Here is an 18,466-nt window from a genome sequence, read left to right on the forward strand (position 1 = left end):
CAATGTAATAGTTCTTCTATTTCAAAGAAGAGAGAAACTATCATTTCATCTCCACCATCTAAATGAGCAGAAAAAGATTGTGGTTATTGGTTCCGATGGCAGTGCAACATGTGTACTTAAGGGTGCAAACAAATTGGAAGGAAAGCTTCCTGTAGAAAAGATAATGATTTGGCATATGAGATTTGGCCACATTGGTGAGAAAGGTCTTAGAACCTTGAAAAACAAGAATCTTATTGAGGGGTTAAATGATTGTTATCTCAAGTTCAACTTCTACAAACATTGTGTCTACGGTAAACAAAATCGTGTTCAATTTTACTCTAGTTCTCACAAATCTTCTGATGTTTTGGATCTTATTCATTCTGATGTATTTGGTCTTGTAAAAGTTCCTTCAATCTCCAAGTCTATATTCTTTGTATCTTTCATAGATGATTATAGTAGAAGGACATGGATTAATTTCCTAAAAAGTAAGACACAAGTCTTTAGTTAGTTCAAGGAATTTAAAGCCCTTGCAGAGAATTAGACTAGTAAGAAGATTAAGTGTGTGAGAATTGACAATGGTGGTGAGTTTTTCTTAGCAGAGTTTGAATACTTTTGTAAAGAACAAGGTATTGAGAGGCATAAGACAACTCCTTATACCCCACAGCAAAATGGAGTTGCAGAAAGAATGAACAGGACACTAATGGAGAAGGTTAGGAGTATGCTTAGTGGAGTTGGTTTTGAAAAAAGGTTTTGGGCTGAAGTTGTGGCCACTGCTTGCTATATGGTTAACAGATCTCCTATATTAGATCTTTTTGGTAAGACACCCATGGAGGTGTGGTATGGTAAGAAGCCTTCAATTAGAAATCTTCCTGTTTTTGGTTGTGAAGCTTATGCACATGTTCCAAAGGAGAAAAGATCTAAGTTGGAAAACAAAGTTGTCTAATGTATTTTCATCAGATACAGAGTTGGTATGAAAGGATACAAGCTTTGGGACCCTATGACTAGTAAGGTGTTGTATAGCAGAAATGTTATTTTTAGAGAGCTAACATCTTCTCCTATTGTGCTACAACTAGATGAAAAAGAAAAGAAGGAAGATATTATTTAGTTGCCTCCTACCCCTGAGAAGATTGAACAGAAATACCATGTTGGGTCTAATGATGAGGAGAACTCTAGTAGCTCTGATAGTTCAGAAGAAGAGGAAGAACAACCTCAACCTTAGCCCTTGAGGAGATCCACGAGAGTAATAAAGCAACCAGAAAGGTTTCATTATTCTATGTTAGATTCTAGGTGTGCCTTTGCTTTGATTACTAATACTGATGAGCCTAGATCTATGAAAGAGGCTTTGGATATGGAAGATGCAAGTTCCTGGATTGAGGCCACAGATGATGAGATGGCTTTATTGGATAAAAACAAAACTTGGGACCTTGTACCTTTGCCTAAAGGACGAAAATCTGTTGGTAGCAAATGGGTGTTCAAGAAAAATTTCTATGCAGATGGCAGTGTTGAAAGGTACAAAGCTAGATTGGTTACGAAGGGGCATTCATAGGTAGAGGGAATAAGATTATGGTGAAATATTCTCTCCTATTGCAAAGTTGACATCCATTAGATTTCTGTTATCTCTTGCTGCATCATATGATTTAGAGAAAGAACAAATGGATGTGAAGACAACTTTCCTTCATGGCGATTTAGAGAAAGAGATTTATGTGTTACAACCTAAGCACTACATTGTTAAAGTTAAAGAATCTTTGCTTTGTAGATTAAAGAAGTCTTTGTATGGTTTGAAACAAACTCCTAGGATGTGGTACCTTAAGTTTGATGCCTTTGTGTTGTCAATTGGATTTGTAAGATTGAAATCAGATCATTGTGTTTATTTCAGATTTGAAAATGATTGCCTTCTTATTGTTGCATTATATGTTGATGATATATTGTTGTTTGGGAAGGGTAAGGGTATGATTTCTGATTTTAAATCTCAGTTGTCAACACAGTTTGAGATGAAAGATCTTGGGGTAGAAAGGTGCATCTTGGGCATGGAAATTAGTAGAGATAGGTCTAACAGAAAACTTTGGTTGAGTCTAAGTAAGTATGTGAAGTTTGTGTTAGACAGGTTTAGCATGGTAGGCTGTAGACCTTTTTGTGTTCCTATTTCTATGGGAACAAAGTTATCTGTAGATGATTGTCCAAAATCTTCTAGTGAGGTGGAGGAAATGAGTAGAGTACCTTATGCTAGTGCAGTTGGCAGTCTTATGTATGCTATGGTCTTTACTAGACTAGACATTGCCCAAGCAATGGGAGTTCTAAGCCAATTTATGGGTAATCCTGGATGAGTACATTGAGATGCAGTTAAACAAGTATTCAAATATTTGAGGGGTACACTAGATTACTCTATTTTTTATCATGGTGACTCTTCTAGAGCTCTACATTTAGTTTGTATTCGTGCTTTTGTGGATTTAGGGTAGGTGATATTGATAGCAGGAGATCCACCAATGCTTACGTGTTCACTATGTTTGGTGGTGTCGTTAGTTGGATGAGTAAGTGACAATCTGTGGTTGCTCAATCCAGTATAGAAGCTAAGCACATGGTTGCTACTCATGCTTGTATGGAAGCCATTTGGCTTGGGAGATTGTGTTCTAATATTGGTGTTGATGCAGGATAGATTTAATTGTGTGTAAGGAAATCATAACCAAAATGGTTATGACGGATTCCTACAATGCGTAAGAGCTATCTTTGGAAGATTTCCTAAGTGCATTATATAAGCACTTTGAGGGTTGTAGATAGTTGAGGTGTGAGTGTGTGAGTAGTGTATTGTTGATTGCTACTGGATAAGTCTTCCATGTCCTGAAAGAGCTTTCACTACAAGTGTGTTGTAACCTTCGAGTTGAAGATAATACATTCTGCAGGTTTTGGAGGGGTGGGGTTGTTTTACCAAAAGGTTTCTCCCCACCAACATATATTTGTGTTTGTATTTTCTTTCTCTATCTATTTTTGTATTCATGGTTGGCTGCAATATTATTGTTTACATAATATTGAATATGTAATTGTAAGGATTTTAAAAGAATTTGCACAATACTTTCCTTAAGAGATTAGTGAAGGAAGTTGTTTCCACACCTGAATTTCCTTTCATCTACCAGTATAGCTCTTATCTTGACTTCTTCTCTTAGCAATTCTACCTACATATTAGTTAGAAATCTAATCTTTGTATGGTGGGCAAAGCTATAACTCAGGTCAAGTTGCAACTGTTGTGCACTTGCCTTTAGATCTTCATCAATCTTTAAAAGTTTATCTTTGATTTCCTTAGTGAAATTAGAAGTGTCACAAAATTTACAAAATAAAAAAGTTGCATTGATGGTAGAGGTCTCCAATGAACTTAGAATATTAGACAAGTTTGCTTGATGTATTGCAATCTTTTGTGCTACTAGCTCCAAAACTTTATTCTCAAATTTCTTCTCTGCTCTTTGCAATAATTTCTCTTGTCCATTCAAGTCTTCGTTGAATTTCTGGACTACTTCTGCTAACTAAGCCAAAATTGGTTGAGAAGTATCAATCTCAGTGTTGAGTGCCTCTACAAGAATGTTCTTAGCATCTTCAAGCACTTAAAATTCTTTATTCCTTTCTTCTCCAAGCATTTGTTGCTTAGCTTTCTTCTAAAGAAGTTCTCCTATTATGTGCATTTGATCAGGATTAAGATTGGAGATATCCCAATTTGGGATAATTATCTCCTCATCAAGATCAATTTCTTCTTCCTTTTATTTGCCTTTACTCAAAACTTTTGTACTTGGTTGAGGCTTGGTCTCAACTGTCCTCATACTTATTATTTGCATGCTAGGAATGGAAACAATAATAGAAATAGTAGGACTGACAGAAAAAGTAGATATTGCACTTATTGAAGAAGTACCTTGTGTGACCAAAACTAATGGAGGAGGAAGTGTTGATTGCTCGGTAGATGAAGTGCTTGTCACTTATGTCAATGAAGTTCTGAGTTGAACAGGTGCAAATATTGATTGAGTGCTTGTACTAGCAATGTTTGACACAACCAATTCTACAGTAGCTTTCTGTAAGCTTGATGTCTTCAATGCTTCACTCAAAGAATGAGGAAGTGAGGCTATGACCGCTACTGCAATCTTCTCGGGGTTGGTCTCCTCAATGTTCTAAAACCTCTGGTAGATTCTCCTCATTAGCTTCCTATTCTTGTTCCTCATCATCTATATTGTCATAATGTGTTTCTTCTCCATCATTATTTCCTTCTTCTTCCTTGTCATCTTTATCATCATCCTTATCACTAACATGAACTACAAAATCACTTTTCTTATGAATTTTGAAAATGTTTTTCCATGTGTTGTTTGCATTCCTTACCACATGTTCAATGTCTTTAATCAATATCGAGCAAGTGTTAAACTTTAGGGTAAGCTTCTCTTCATTTTGCTTGATGGATTATTTCACCTCTTTGTCATTCAAGCTCAACATGAGCTACCTCAAGGTCTACTCATATATTTCTTTAGTAGTTTTCAAAGCATATTCTCATCTTGGCTTGATTTTCTCCATTAAATCAATCAGAATTTGCTAAGCAAGCTGGTCTAGAGAATATTTCCATTTACCCATTTTAGACATAACCATGTCTTTAATTTGCTTCTACCCCTCTGCAGTTCTTATCTTATACCTTAGTGATTTGAAGTTTTCCATACCGGCTCAAGAGTCAATTTCCTTCAACTTTTGTTGGAATGAGGGTGGTGGTCGTTTGAAAAATTACTTCTCCTCCTTGTTTCTCCTGGATACCCTCCTTGTGAACACTGCAATAGATGGCTTTGCAGGTTTGGTTATAATAACCTTACCTTTATTATTTACAGGTTCTTCTTCTTCTACTTCATCTTCCTCAATGTCATCACCTTTTCCTTCAGTCAATAGGAGAGCGGTGCTAAATTGTTTCAATTTTGCTATCCTCTTCTTCCCTTTGTTGACTGCCTAAGGCAGTTTTATTTCAAGTTCTATTCTTGCTTTTGCTTCATCATATGTGCCAAAGTATGCAACTTTATGATCATCAGGCTCATTTAACAGTGCTTCAATAATGTCCTTAGTTTCATCTATATTAATCTCATAACCTAGAGGCTTGACCCATACAATTCTTGGTCTTACTGCTTGTATATACACTTTATCACAATCAACCATGAAACAAATATCATCTTTGTAGTCTTCTACCATTTTCTTAGGGATTCTGAATCTATTATTCATCTTGTCCTTAAATGAATCAAAATAGTTATCCATTATACTGACATAGTTTTCTCCCATTTCTGCTATATATTCATTGATTTGGTAGAGAACGAGTACATCTTTCCTCCATACAATTGTACCTTTTGATGGGACTAACTTTTACACAAAGAAAAATAGACAAGTTAAGAGTGAATCAACCTTGCAAGGATTGTTTTTTTAATTTCTTATGCTCTTCATGTTCTTGTTGAACTAATTCATCATCAACTCGGCAAGGTCAAACGACATATTGTTCTTGACTACTTTAAAAGCGAGATCCATGACTTCACATGATACGTTGTTCAAATGACTTTAACTATATATCTTACGTGCAATGACATGTATCCCAAAATTCAATTCCATATCCATGACACAACTGATCTTCATTCCCCTTCCATCCCACTTGGCAAGCGTTTTCTTTTCTAGCTCCACCCAGCTTAGGGTTTTAGTCATTTTAGCCTTCATTAACATTGGAAGCCCTATGATCCTATGGATCATTTTCTTCGTTATCACAATAGGTTTCTCTAACCATAATTTCCCATTATGTACATGACTAAGAATAAATCTTATCCATTTAATATTAAAGTCTCATGGCATATGTGGAATGTGAGTTATCGCTTCAAGGTGTTGATGCTTCGATTTTAACACACCATTCACACACAATTCTTTCAAAGATTTATCCATTTCTAGAGTTCCTATATCCTAGATAGAACATCAAAAATGTGTATGGATATCATTAATCAATAGTACCTTAGATGGAATCTGAGATTGTGCTTCGCTTGGATCTAGGGTTTCAATGATTGCTCGACTAATCTTAAAGTCTAGTGCCTTCCATTCCATGCCTCAAACTAACATCTCTGACCCTTTCTTAGTCTTGCTGCTAGAGGATTCCATTTGCTTAGTAGGGTTTGCAAAGATACAAAAATCTTTAACTATTATTCAAATGGATCACTCGAATGCACTAAAATCGTTATGCACAAATAGCTCTTGAAAATTCGCGGTGACAAATGATTTTGTTTTTGTCTTGTTATCAAATTTTTCCTTTTGATTGCCATAAATGCATGGTATGATCATTTGGTTAATGACATACTATCTTCCACTTCGCTTGTATTGAATGCTTGACAGAGTCATCCATGACTTGGTGATCACATAACAATTTTAGTGACTCCTGATCTTGCTTGGTAGGGTCTTGCAACCAGACCTTGCTTGGTAATGACATGTATTTTCTATTATACTCGATGATCCCTTTGCATCTCAAATGCTGATATGGATCTTTCCATTCTATTGACTAGAACTAATGTAAGATGTCTGCATCATAATCCTAGTTCTAGTTCTCCTTGTGGGAGATCAAGTGGAAATACTTGAGTCACCCATTTCTTGAGTGACATTTGCTTAATTTCTCAGACCAGCATTCTTAGAAGGTTTTGGATTCCATTATTGTCTCATCTACTTTCTGATGTTGTTAGACTTTGCTTTGCTTCCATCTTCAATTCTTCTAGTATTCATACAGTTCTTGGCAAGATGACCAATTTCTGTACAAATAAAACATCTTTTGGTGGTGTCTCTTGTCCTCATGTGATGTTTTACACAATTCATTCCAATGTGTCCATATTCTCAGCAGTAATGATATCTGCACCAAGTGTTGTAGTCCCAACCAAATATAGCTTTTACAATCCATTCTGCTGGATTTGATGTCTTACTTTTGCATTCAAAAGATTTGTGCCCATACTTCTTGCATTTGTGACATTTGCCTTCAAATTTAGGTTTCTCTTTGAATTCATTAGCTTTATGACCATGCTAATTGAAATTGTAGCATTTTCCATTGAATTTAGCTTTTCCATTGCTCCAACATTTATTTGATGTATGACCTAACTTACCAAAATAACTATAAGTAGGTCTTTGATTCTTTTGAGCTCCTTGCTTGGATGATTCACCTTCTTCTGTATATCCAATTCTTGCTTTTCTTTTTTGTCTGTATTGAATTTTCTCATTTAGTTGATCCATGTTTGCATGAGATATCATCATCCTCTCATTGCTTTGCTTTTTAGTGTTTAGATCATTCTACAACCTTTCATACTCTGATCTTAGATTCATGATTTCTTCATTTGCATTGGTGAGTTGATTAATGAAGTCTACCCGCTGAAGGGATAGGTGGATAGGTGTTGAATTTCATTTTTCTTTCCTTCTATCTATCCTTTTATCTTATTTTTCTCTTCCATGATTTCACACAATCTGTCTCACTAAATTTCTACTCTCTTCTTAGATTTCTTACTTCTTCTTGAAGTGTACCTTTCTTTTCTAATAGTTCTTTGATTGCTTCATTTACTTCATCTGAATTGCTTGATGAATGGATGTATTCAATTCTTTCTTCAATGTAGAGATGGTCATTCATCCATATTGCAAGATCTTTTCATCTTTTTAAGGATTGAGAGAGTTGCTCCTTTGCTTTCTTGAGTTGCCCAATTGCCAATTCCAAATCCAGCTTTTCATTGTCAATAGCCTTGTCAAGTCCGAATACCTCCATAGACTTTGATCTTTTCTCAAGCTATTAAACTTTTTTCCTAAGAATCATAAAGCTCTGATACCAATTGTTGGAAATATATATGATAAGCTAAGTTACTGAGAGGAGAGGGGTGAATTAGCAACCAATAAAACTTAATCCTTTATTACCAATTAATCCTTTATGTGTCTTCTGGTCTAATTGCATGCATGAAGTACTGAAATCATTAAAACATATATAACACTTTGACACACAATATGGTGACCCAGAAATCTTCCAAATAGAAAGTAAAACTAGGGTGGGGATGATACCTACAAGCTCTAGTACTGTAGTATAAAGTTGGCCTGTTAAGGCTTACAATGATCACTTCTAATGATCAACCTTGTTAGAATCAATAAGGACTGCTAGGTCCACCTTGTAAAAGGATTTACAAACATACTGTAATGAAGTATGCACTTGGTAAAGAGATTTACAAAGAATATTAAGTCTACCTTTTGAAACAATTTAACTAATCCACCTTTTAGGATGAAATAGTGGCTGATCTCTGATCTGCAACTTGGTTTGTTGAATAAGATTCCTTTGAGTGTAATAATCACTTTGAGTGTAATAATCAACTTGATGTGATAAATAAATCTTTGTTGCTCCTTATACTATTGTAGCCTTTGTACTTTGCACTTCTGCTCTTTTTTGCTTGTTACATTACTTTCATTCTTATTCTATTTCATGCCTTTGGATGTGATACAATACATTACATATATACCAATCCAAATTATAATTCAAAAAAGTTGACTACAATACAAGTTTACACAAAATACACAAAGTTGATCCAACTATAGGAACTCAAGTTCTGAAGACTAGCTTGGCGAGGTTCTGATACTTGGCATCATCATGCACTTGGTAGATGTAGAAGCTCAGTCCATACTGATCACTTGCAAGTAGTCTGAACTTGATTTGCACTAGTGACTCAATGAATATTGCAAAACTCAACATATAAACTGAGTCACTTGATTCATACTACATAGCTCAGTCAATACTATTATTACGTGCTCAGTATAAACTAAATCACTTGGTTGACACTAAGTGGCTTGGTCAGTATTGGATTTACATTATTGAATCTGTGAACTGGGTAATCACTATACAACTCAATTTTCACTGAGAAACTTGATAAACCTTATGAAGCTTGGTTTACACTAATAATTATCAACTTAGTAGAAACTGCTCAGTGCAAACTGAATACTCTTCCTGGTACTCGGTAGTAACTATAGAACTCGATAAAGCCCAAAATGCTTGGTTAACATTATTAACTATACAAGAAGCTTGATAGATACTTAATATCTGAATAAGTGTGTGTCACTAATAACAAACTTGACTGAAATGTCAATAGACATGTCAACTCTTATCTCATCTCTAGGTTCAGATCTCTGTTCTCCTCTTTGCTCAACGATTAGTACATCATTGTTAGTCTCAAAGAAAACTTTTGCATCTTGTCTAACAATTCCAAAATTATCTTCTTCTTCATCTAAATTATAATCTACCATCTTTTCCTTAGTTCCAAACTTTTCATCAATCTTAACATTTGCGTATTCAACTATTGTCTTAGTTCTACGATTAAAACATATGTATGCCATGCTTTTCAATGAATAGCCAAGAAACATACCTTAATCAATTCTTGGATCAAACTTTCCAACATCACCGTCTCTCTTAATATAACATTTATTACCAAATATTCTAAAATACTTAACTGATGGTGAGCGACAAAACCATAGTTCATAAGGTGTCTTGCTCATACCTTTTCTGATTTGTACCTTGTTTATAGTGTACACTGCTATATTGACTGCTTCTCTCAAAAATATCTTGGATAATCATTCTCAAATAACATCACTCTTGTTGCTTGTGCTACTGATCTATTTCTTCTTTATGCAATCCCATTCTATTTAGGTGTCCTAGGTGAATATAACTTCCTTTTGATTCCATTCTCTTCACAAAATATGTTAAACTCTCTAGAGGTGAATTCACCTCCTCTATCTGATCTCAAACATTTTATCTTAACACCAAATTCATTCTTAACTCTATTCTTAAATATCTTAAACTTCTTAAAAGATTCAGAATTCTCTTTAAGAAATGCTACACACATCATTCTAGTGAAATGATCAATGAAAATCATGAATACCTTTCACCATAGAATCCTCTTGTTCTTGAGGGACCACTCAAATCTGTGTGAACAATCTCTAGCTTCTTTGTGTTAGTGAACTTCTTGTTGGAAAAAGACACCTTCTTCTGCTTAGCCAAAATACATTCTTTGCAAACCACATTATTAGCTTTGATTATCTTAAGCATATCTCTAACTGCAAATATGCTACTAACCTTTACAATATTATCAAAGTTTATATGACATAATCTCCTATGCCATAGCTAATTGTTATCCACTTTATCAACCAAATAAGTTATTTCAGTGGAATTTAATTGGAATACATTATCTCTAGACCTAGTTCTAGTTTCAATCATCTTACCATCCTTATCCTTAATAGTGCAAGTCTTTTCTGTGAATTATAATTGACACCCATTATCCACTAACTGTCCAACACTCAAAAAATTATGCTTAAATCTGTCAAAAAAAAAACACCGACAGTGTTAGTTCTTCCATCTAAAGTAATGAATCCAATCCCTATAATATGATAGTTTGCATTGTTACCAACTCTAACAATACCTTCATTATAGTTCTTGAATTTAACAAACTTATTCATATTACCAGTCGTGATGTGAACAAGTACTATCTATTATCCAATCAAATTTCTTTTCAACTTGGCAAACTAGAGCCTTTTCTTCTCTAAATTCTCTATCAAGATCATCTTCTTTAATAGCTACAAATTCTAGCTCACAATCACTTTCACTTTGAGCTCTTTCATCAGATTCTTCATCTTCATTAGCTTACAAACAATTTCTATCTCTTATAGGCTTAAACTTTCCCTTATAATTTTTCTCTCTTTTAGGACATTTAGATGCATAATAACCAAACTCATTCCATGTCCAACATTTAAAGATATTCTTACCATCTTTTTCTCTTCTCACAAGAAGTGTTATACCTTCCTCAGTCTTCTTGTCTTCATCAAATCTAGTTTTGCTGCTACCAACAAAATCTCAATGTGTGCTTGTGCTTCTAAACATACTTGGACGAACATTCAAGGTACTAAAAGTTGTCTCAACTCTTGTCAGTTCTCCTAATTTCTTCAGATCTACTTCTACTGCTTTCAATCTTCCAAGCAATGTTTCCATGGTAAACTCCTTAGTGCAGGGTATAAGTAACTGAATAATTTGAGAAACTAGCTTGAATGGTGGTGTCAAAGTTTTCAAGATCTTCCACACAACCTCATCTTCTTCCTTGGTTGAACCAAGTGACTTGATTCCTGCAAAAATCTATAATATCCTACAAATATAGTTTCTTACAGATTCATCTTCCATCATCTTAACATCTTGAAATGTGTATATCCAATTTTGCAATCTTACCCTCTTTGTATGTGCATCACCTTCAAAAATAGATTCTAATGCTTTCCAAATTTCATGAAATATTTGAAGTGTCTTTACTTGACTGTATTTATTCTCTAAAAGAGCTGATAGTAGGGCTTCTCTAGCTCTCATGTTACACATGAACAGATCTCTCTCTGCTTCAGTGCATTCTTCAATCTTCTCTTCTTTCACAATTGTCTTCTGATTCTTTGTTAATACCCAATAATCCAGACCCATGCGCAATAAACGAGTCTTCATATTCTCCTTCCAAATGTCATAGTTGACCCCATCAAATCTAGGACTATCCTTTTTGAAAACATTTTCCATCAATCTCCCAAAGTTGTTAAGCTTATCCTTCAAGGACATGATGCTCTGATACCAATTGTTAGAATATATAGTCCACCAATATAATTAGGGCGGGTGAATCAATTATCCAACTAATATCACAATTATTAGCTTTTAAAAAACTTAATCTTATGAGTAATATAATCGAAAACCACAACAAGATACTCATACACAATAACACCATATATGTTAACTAGGGAAACCCTTGATTAGAGGGAAAACGTCGGTCGGGATGGTACCCACAAGATGATGTACTAATATAAATATTCCTTGTTAGGGGATGGACCTTGTTTGGAGTCTATAACAACATTCAATACATATCAATCCCTATTAAGAGACTTTGAATCCCTGTTAGGAGATTCCAATCCTATTAGGAGTTGTGGAAGACCGCTGGACCCACTACCCAAACAACTTCAAGGAAAAGATCAATGAACCCACTATCCAAATGATCTCTATATTATTCATTGCACAATAATAGAAATGACTTGCACTTCCTTCCTCTATCATATCAACCAAACCTTTGCTCATTATGATCTTGTAACCAGATCACAAAACTTGAATCCAATAATCCCTTGGATTGCTTACTCACATTCACCAAACACTCTGCTTCTTTTCACACTTCACACTTCATACAATAATGGATACTATGATCACAACACACTACAAACAAGGAAAACATCCTTCCTTTATACCATATCTTCAAAATAATTCATTGAGTCTGCCTTGAGGGTTTCCCAATTAATTATAATAAGATAATTAATTAATTATAATAACAATAGCACCATAAGCTCATAGTCTATACAAAACTTCACACGCGTGATACTAGGGCTTGCACACTTGTTGATGTCACCAATAGACTTTCATCTATCACCAACTGAATATGCATCTCTTCATTACATCTTAGATGTAAGATAGTGAACAAACATCAATAACTATTTTCCTAATATTTTTTTTCTATAATGCTCTCTTTAAATTAGGTACAACTTTCATACATCATTGACTTATATGTTGCACATTGAACCACATCATTAAGACATTGTACTAAACATGTCCATGACTGTGCATCACCAGACAAGCAAAACCTTGCCCATACAACTACAATCTCTCTCTGTTACTCTTCTAGTCTTTACAAACTTACTACTATGTTGGCATCAATGACAAACATAGTTATGAATGCAACATATCAATACTCTCCAATGCTTAGGATGCTCCCCCAAAGTAGTACCATCAACATTTATGCCAACAATATTGACTACGATACCCTGGTGCTCAGCTTGATGATTATCAATTGCCCCAAAAACCTTATGGGCTCTACTTGCATCTCTAATGGTAGACTCTAACATGGTTGCACCTCTTCTAGGCCCTAAAGATGTCTTTGAAGGATACTCAATTGCTTTATGGCCAAGATGACTATAAGAAAACACACTCCTCTAATACTGGAACCTTATCCATGTCCACCCTGAGAAGCACTAGAATAGGTTGCACTTCCCTTGCTAGACTTCTACTGACTACTCTAAGATGGTTGATTCTACTGGAGCTATTGACCTCTACTCTGGTCATGCCCCTTTTCTCCTATGAAACCTAAACTCTATCCACCCTTAGACCAATACTGATAGTTCTGTCACTTTTGGCGACCATGACTTCCTTATGAGGGTGTTGATTGGGTTTGACCCTTTCCTGAGAACTACATATTAGGGAATTGTACATCCTACCTGAAGGTCATGTACTATGGCCTTGAGAGCCTAATTTTCCACTGAACCCCTTTGCTACATTGCTCTCCACAATCCTTGCCTTTTTGACAGCAAAGGCAAGTGTCCTAGGCTGATGCATTTAGACATCTCCAATGATGGATTCCTTAAGACCTTGGATAAAATGTTGAGTAAGGAGTATCTCATCATGGTTATAGCATGATTATTGCCTAAGCTCAAAGAATCTCATTTCGTACTGATCCATTGACATGTTCCCTTATTTTATCTCATGGAACTCATCAGCCTAAGCCTCTCTAAACTGAGGGGATAGGAACTTCTCTCTAAATCTCTCCTAGGTGAGATCTGCTATAGTAATCTAAAGCTTTTGCCCCTTAATGTTCCACCAAACAGATGTGTGGTCTCTTAGCTGCATGATAGCACAACAAGCTCTCAAGTTACTTATATATGGATACATGGAAAAGTAATATTCCATATCAAGTAACTAGGTTTCAGCCCTAAGGCCACCTCCCTTACCACCAAAGTATGGCAGTTTAGATTGCTGAAGGAATTTCATCATGTCCATATAGATGAAATCCTCACCGTCATGGTCTTGACCTCTCTGATGGTGCCCTTTGCCACCAGGTGGTGTGCAAGAATGCTCACGCTCATGTTTCTCTTCCTCTCTATGCTTTGACATGTGGCAATCTCTATGGTGAGATCCCTCTTCTTGGCCATGATCATGTTGGTTTTCCTTAACTTGAGTTCCAATTGAGTTATAATCTCTTGTAATAAAGCCAAAAATGCCCTAACATCACCCTGATTGTTATCACCTTGTCCTCCCTTAACTTCTTGACATTCTTCCTCATGGTGTTCTTCTTTACTATCATTTTGTCAGTTGCCACACCGACCACTAGGTCTACATGTAGGGGACATCACTAAAGAAACAATAAGATAAAGGCCAGAGTTGTATGCAACAACATAAGTATCATGAGCATAAGCTAAAACAATATACCATTATACATAATCAAAATAATATCATAGTGGGAGCATAACACAGAGATCCCAATGTTGCAACATGGGCTCTAATACTAGATGTAATGCCCTGCCCAGAGATCATTGGAACAAGGATAAATAAAAGGCAATACATTTTTTTTAATAAGAACAAGCATGGAATTAAACATCATCAACATAAAATTGATCAAAAGATCGCAATAGAAGACTTAACCAACCAATCCAAACATCCAACAATCTCCAAGCATCACTACTTACCGACATGTTCAAATTGACTATGAGAATTTAAGTAATTATGAAACCTAGAATATTCAATTTGTCAAAGCTTAGGAAGGTGTACAACCTTAATGGGTACCCAAAACACCAAAGTGTGTTTCCTGAAAGAAAGTGGAAATACTCCTTGTTTGTTGTGTGAGGAAACATAACCCTCTAGGTTTGCGCAAGAGAATACCTCCTTGTGTGAGGAAGTACCTAATCTGGCTAGCAATTTCTTTGGAAAATAAGCTATAGGCTCATGCTAGAGAATACCTGGTCTCACGCGAGAGAGTATAATCTCACACGAGCATTCATCATGCTCTGCACGAGAGAGAAATTTTTTTTCACATGCGAGAACACATTTCTCACGTGAGAGAATGTATTCTCGTGTGAGGAATCCCCTCTCTGATGCGAGATTTGACATTAGAAAACAAAGAAAAATTAAACAAGAAGTGTAAAGTACAATAATTCCTCCACACTAGGGAGTACTAGATCCATAAATATCGAGGTTCGAACACTTGAACAAGTGCAAAACAACAAAGCATGCTAGAAAGGATGAATCAACCATCTAATCATCTAATCCATAGCATCTAGTAAACATGCAGAAAGTAACATCACAGTGAACATACATGAGCATAAATCAACTATTTCTAGAAACTGAAATAACATAAATCCCAAGGAAACATACTCCAGAAGATATGGAGAACCAAGTGAGCATCCAACTCCGAAACTGAACAAGGAGAAGGACCAACGCTATATGTCAGCCCCCAATAGTGGTAAAGGTAGCTATGCCTCCCAACCACATGGAACCCATATGTAATGTCCTGTTTCAGGACATTTATTTATTTTCCTTTTAGTTGTATGAGTTTTTAATATTTTCATTTGATGCCCTTACCAATATTATTATTTCATATATATATATATTAATAGAAAGAGTCGTGTCCTTTCGTAATATTAATTATATTATATTAATAATAATATAATTATATTAATTATATAATATTAATAATAATATTATAATTATATATTTATATTAATAAGCTTGATTATATTAATTAATATCATAAGATATATTATATTAATAATTATATTATAACATATATTATTTTAATAAATATCAACTATATATTATATTATATTATATTATAATACTTTATTAATATAGTATTGCTATATTAAAATATATCTTAATCATAATATCATTATTTATTATATTAGATCATTATTTCATTCTATTTTCATATTACGATATATAATATGATATTAATATATGAATATAATATTACTTATAAAATATTATTATTTTAATATTATTATTAATATTACTTATTTATTATTTAAATTATATGTCAAAATGGGGATATCATAGTCATTCATACAAAAACTCCTTCATAGATACAAAATATACTTGCATACAGAAGTCCTAAAATATTTATGACATATACATCTTAATGAAAACACAAAGTGGACGAAAGTAGTCAGATAAATGCATGAAAGTACGAAGCACACATGATGTAGATAGATGAAAACATGAAGCAAACATGATGTAGACAGATGAAGACACGAAGCAAACACAATGCAGATAGATGAAGACACACATTATGCAATTCCTTGATTGTGAACCTGCAACAACAAAAATTCATTAGTACACGTTTATATATAAATTTTCCCTTTTAGGATTTCCTTATATCAATCCCTTGACAAAGTATTTATAGTCTCAATTTAGAGAAATTTGATCTTATAGTGACTTGTCAATCAAAAGTATAGTTCATTAGTTCATCATTTCTAGAGTATGGGAGGAGAAACTATAATAGGGTGCCTTGTTACCCAATCATGGGCCTTACTGTTCTCCCTCATTATTGTTATCTCTCTCCGATCATCATCTCCAAGATAGTGCCTTTGTATGATGTACCTTGGGGTATTTGCTCCACCGTAGGCCTTACCTAGTACCCTTGGATGATGCGGCCCAATGCTCATGTCACCACAAACCTTACCTAGTACCTCTGAATGGTGTCACCCAACCCATTCCACCACATGCCTTATCTTATCTTGGAAGATGATGATCTTAAATATTTTAATTAGTTTTACTTAACAATATTATAATTTATTAAACCTTCAATTTTACATTATTAAAACAATTTCAAGTCAATCAAGATTTATACTTAATTAACTAATAATAATGTTTATAATAATTATTTCAATTATCAAATGATATTATCATCTAGAATCATATATTATATATGTTTATAATTTCATAGAAATACATGTATCTTATATACATTATAAATAAACATAATCCTTCATTTTAATAATAGAAATTAAATAGCATAATACTCAAAATAAAATCTAACTATAACCTTTACCTTCATCCAATATGAGCATTCACACTTTTGCACTTTTGGAGTTCTTGTGATACACTTTTCTAGATTTGGTGATTAGGTTTAGGGTTCAACAAATATTAAACATATTCCTTTAGTAGCATCAATTGCATCATCACATTCCTCAATAACTTTGAATACTTTATTTAATCATTGATTCGGCAAGCTTTCCAAACAAACCTTCCCATTTGGAGAAAGGCTACTTTCTCACAATAGACTGGTTGATCATTAACCAACATAATTCCTCTGATCTTGGTTGCTCTTTTGATTGCTACTAATATTTTGTGAAGATATAATTCATATTTTGTCAAAAAATGCTAGGCGTTTTCAAAAATCTATGGGCGTTTTTGAGTTTGTAGGCAGCCCAAAAATGTGTAAAAGCATTACAAACTTGTTGTCCAATCATGTGAATAGGCCTGGGAATCATTTTAAATATAAAAACAATCATTTCTCAACAAATGACTTCAAAATTATGCCCAAACATAAAAAAATGTTATTAAGCCTTTTGACAACAACTTGTTTTTATTTCTATTAAAGCTTCAACATCTTGCTTATCTTTACTCAATCTTCTCCTCTATAGCCTCTCATTGCAATATTCGATCTTCCCCAACTTAAATTAACCTCAATGTCATAACTCTTTATAATTGTCAAGCAATTAAGCACATAAGTAGACCAGAATGAGGAACATTAGTCAAACTTAAAACTTGAGTAGAGATTTGGCTGATGCTACACGCATTAATGCATGCGACTATCAATTGGAGGAATTTCTACAAAAGGCTTCCAAAGCAAATGCAAGGGATAAAATTTCTCACAGAAATTTCTAATACTTTATAATAGAAAGGAAGACACTATAGAATGAAACGTTGATATAGCATGAGATAAGCCATTGGAAAAATAAAAAGTTGATGCGAATTTAGGAAATCTTTGGAGAAATAACTTTAGAAAGGTGGAAGAAAGATTTTTCATGAAGCTTAGCTGAAGAATATTTAATTTTGACTGTGCATATTGTACACTCAAATTGTGTCACACTCTAAACCCTTCTATCCAAATGATTCCATGAGTTTGGAATGCTTGGATGTCGGCTTAGAGCTCCCTATCCATGGAGTGCAAGAGAGTATATTTCAAGAATAAGAAGGCTCTCAGATGAGCCTTAGAGATACTCTTCTTGCTAGTAAACCATGCAATGGGAGGTTCCAAAGACAAGATGCAAGAATGCAAATGTCCCAAGGAGTTCCTCAAGGATGCAATGCAACTAAAGATTAAGCTAGAATGAATATGAAAATTGTAGCTATTCTAAGCATGGATGAGAGTGTTACAATCCAACTATTAGACTATATGATTTAAGCTACATGTAAAAATGAAAGCTAAGCTAAGCTAGAATGCCATGGATGAGAGAATGTAGACAAGAAAGAGAAGTTCTCCACAAAGCTCCAAAGAAACCTGTTAGAAAACCTACAACATAACAATACTTAAAAGATGGATGATTTGAGGGGGAAATCTCTCTCGCTTTTAAAGTTGTACGGACGGTAGAGATCAAGATGAAGATGATGGATGATCAACGGTGGAAT

Source organism: Cupressus sempervirens, chromosome 2, assembly GCF_028749045.1.
Source record: "Cupressus sempervirens isolate cs-2001-9-10 chromosome 2, ASM2874904v1, whole genome shotgun sequence".
In the NCBI taxonomy this organism is placed as follows: domain Eukaryota; kingdom Viridiplantae; phylum Streptophyta; class Pinopsida; order Cupressales; family Cupressaceae; genus Cupressus; species Cupressus sempervirens.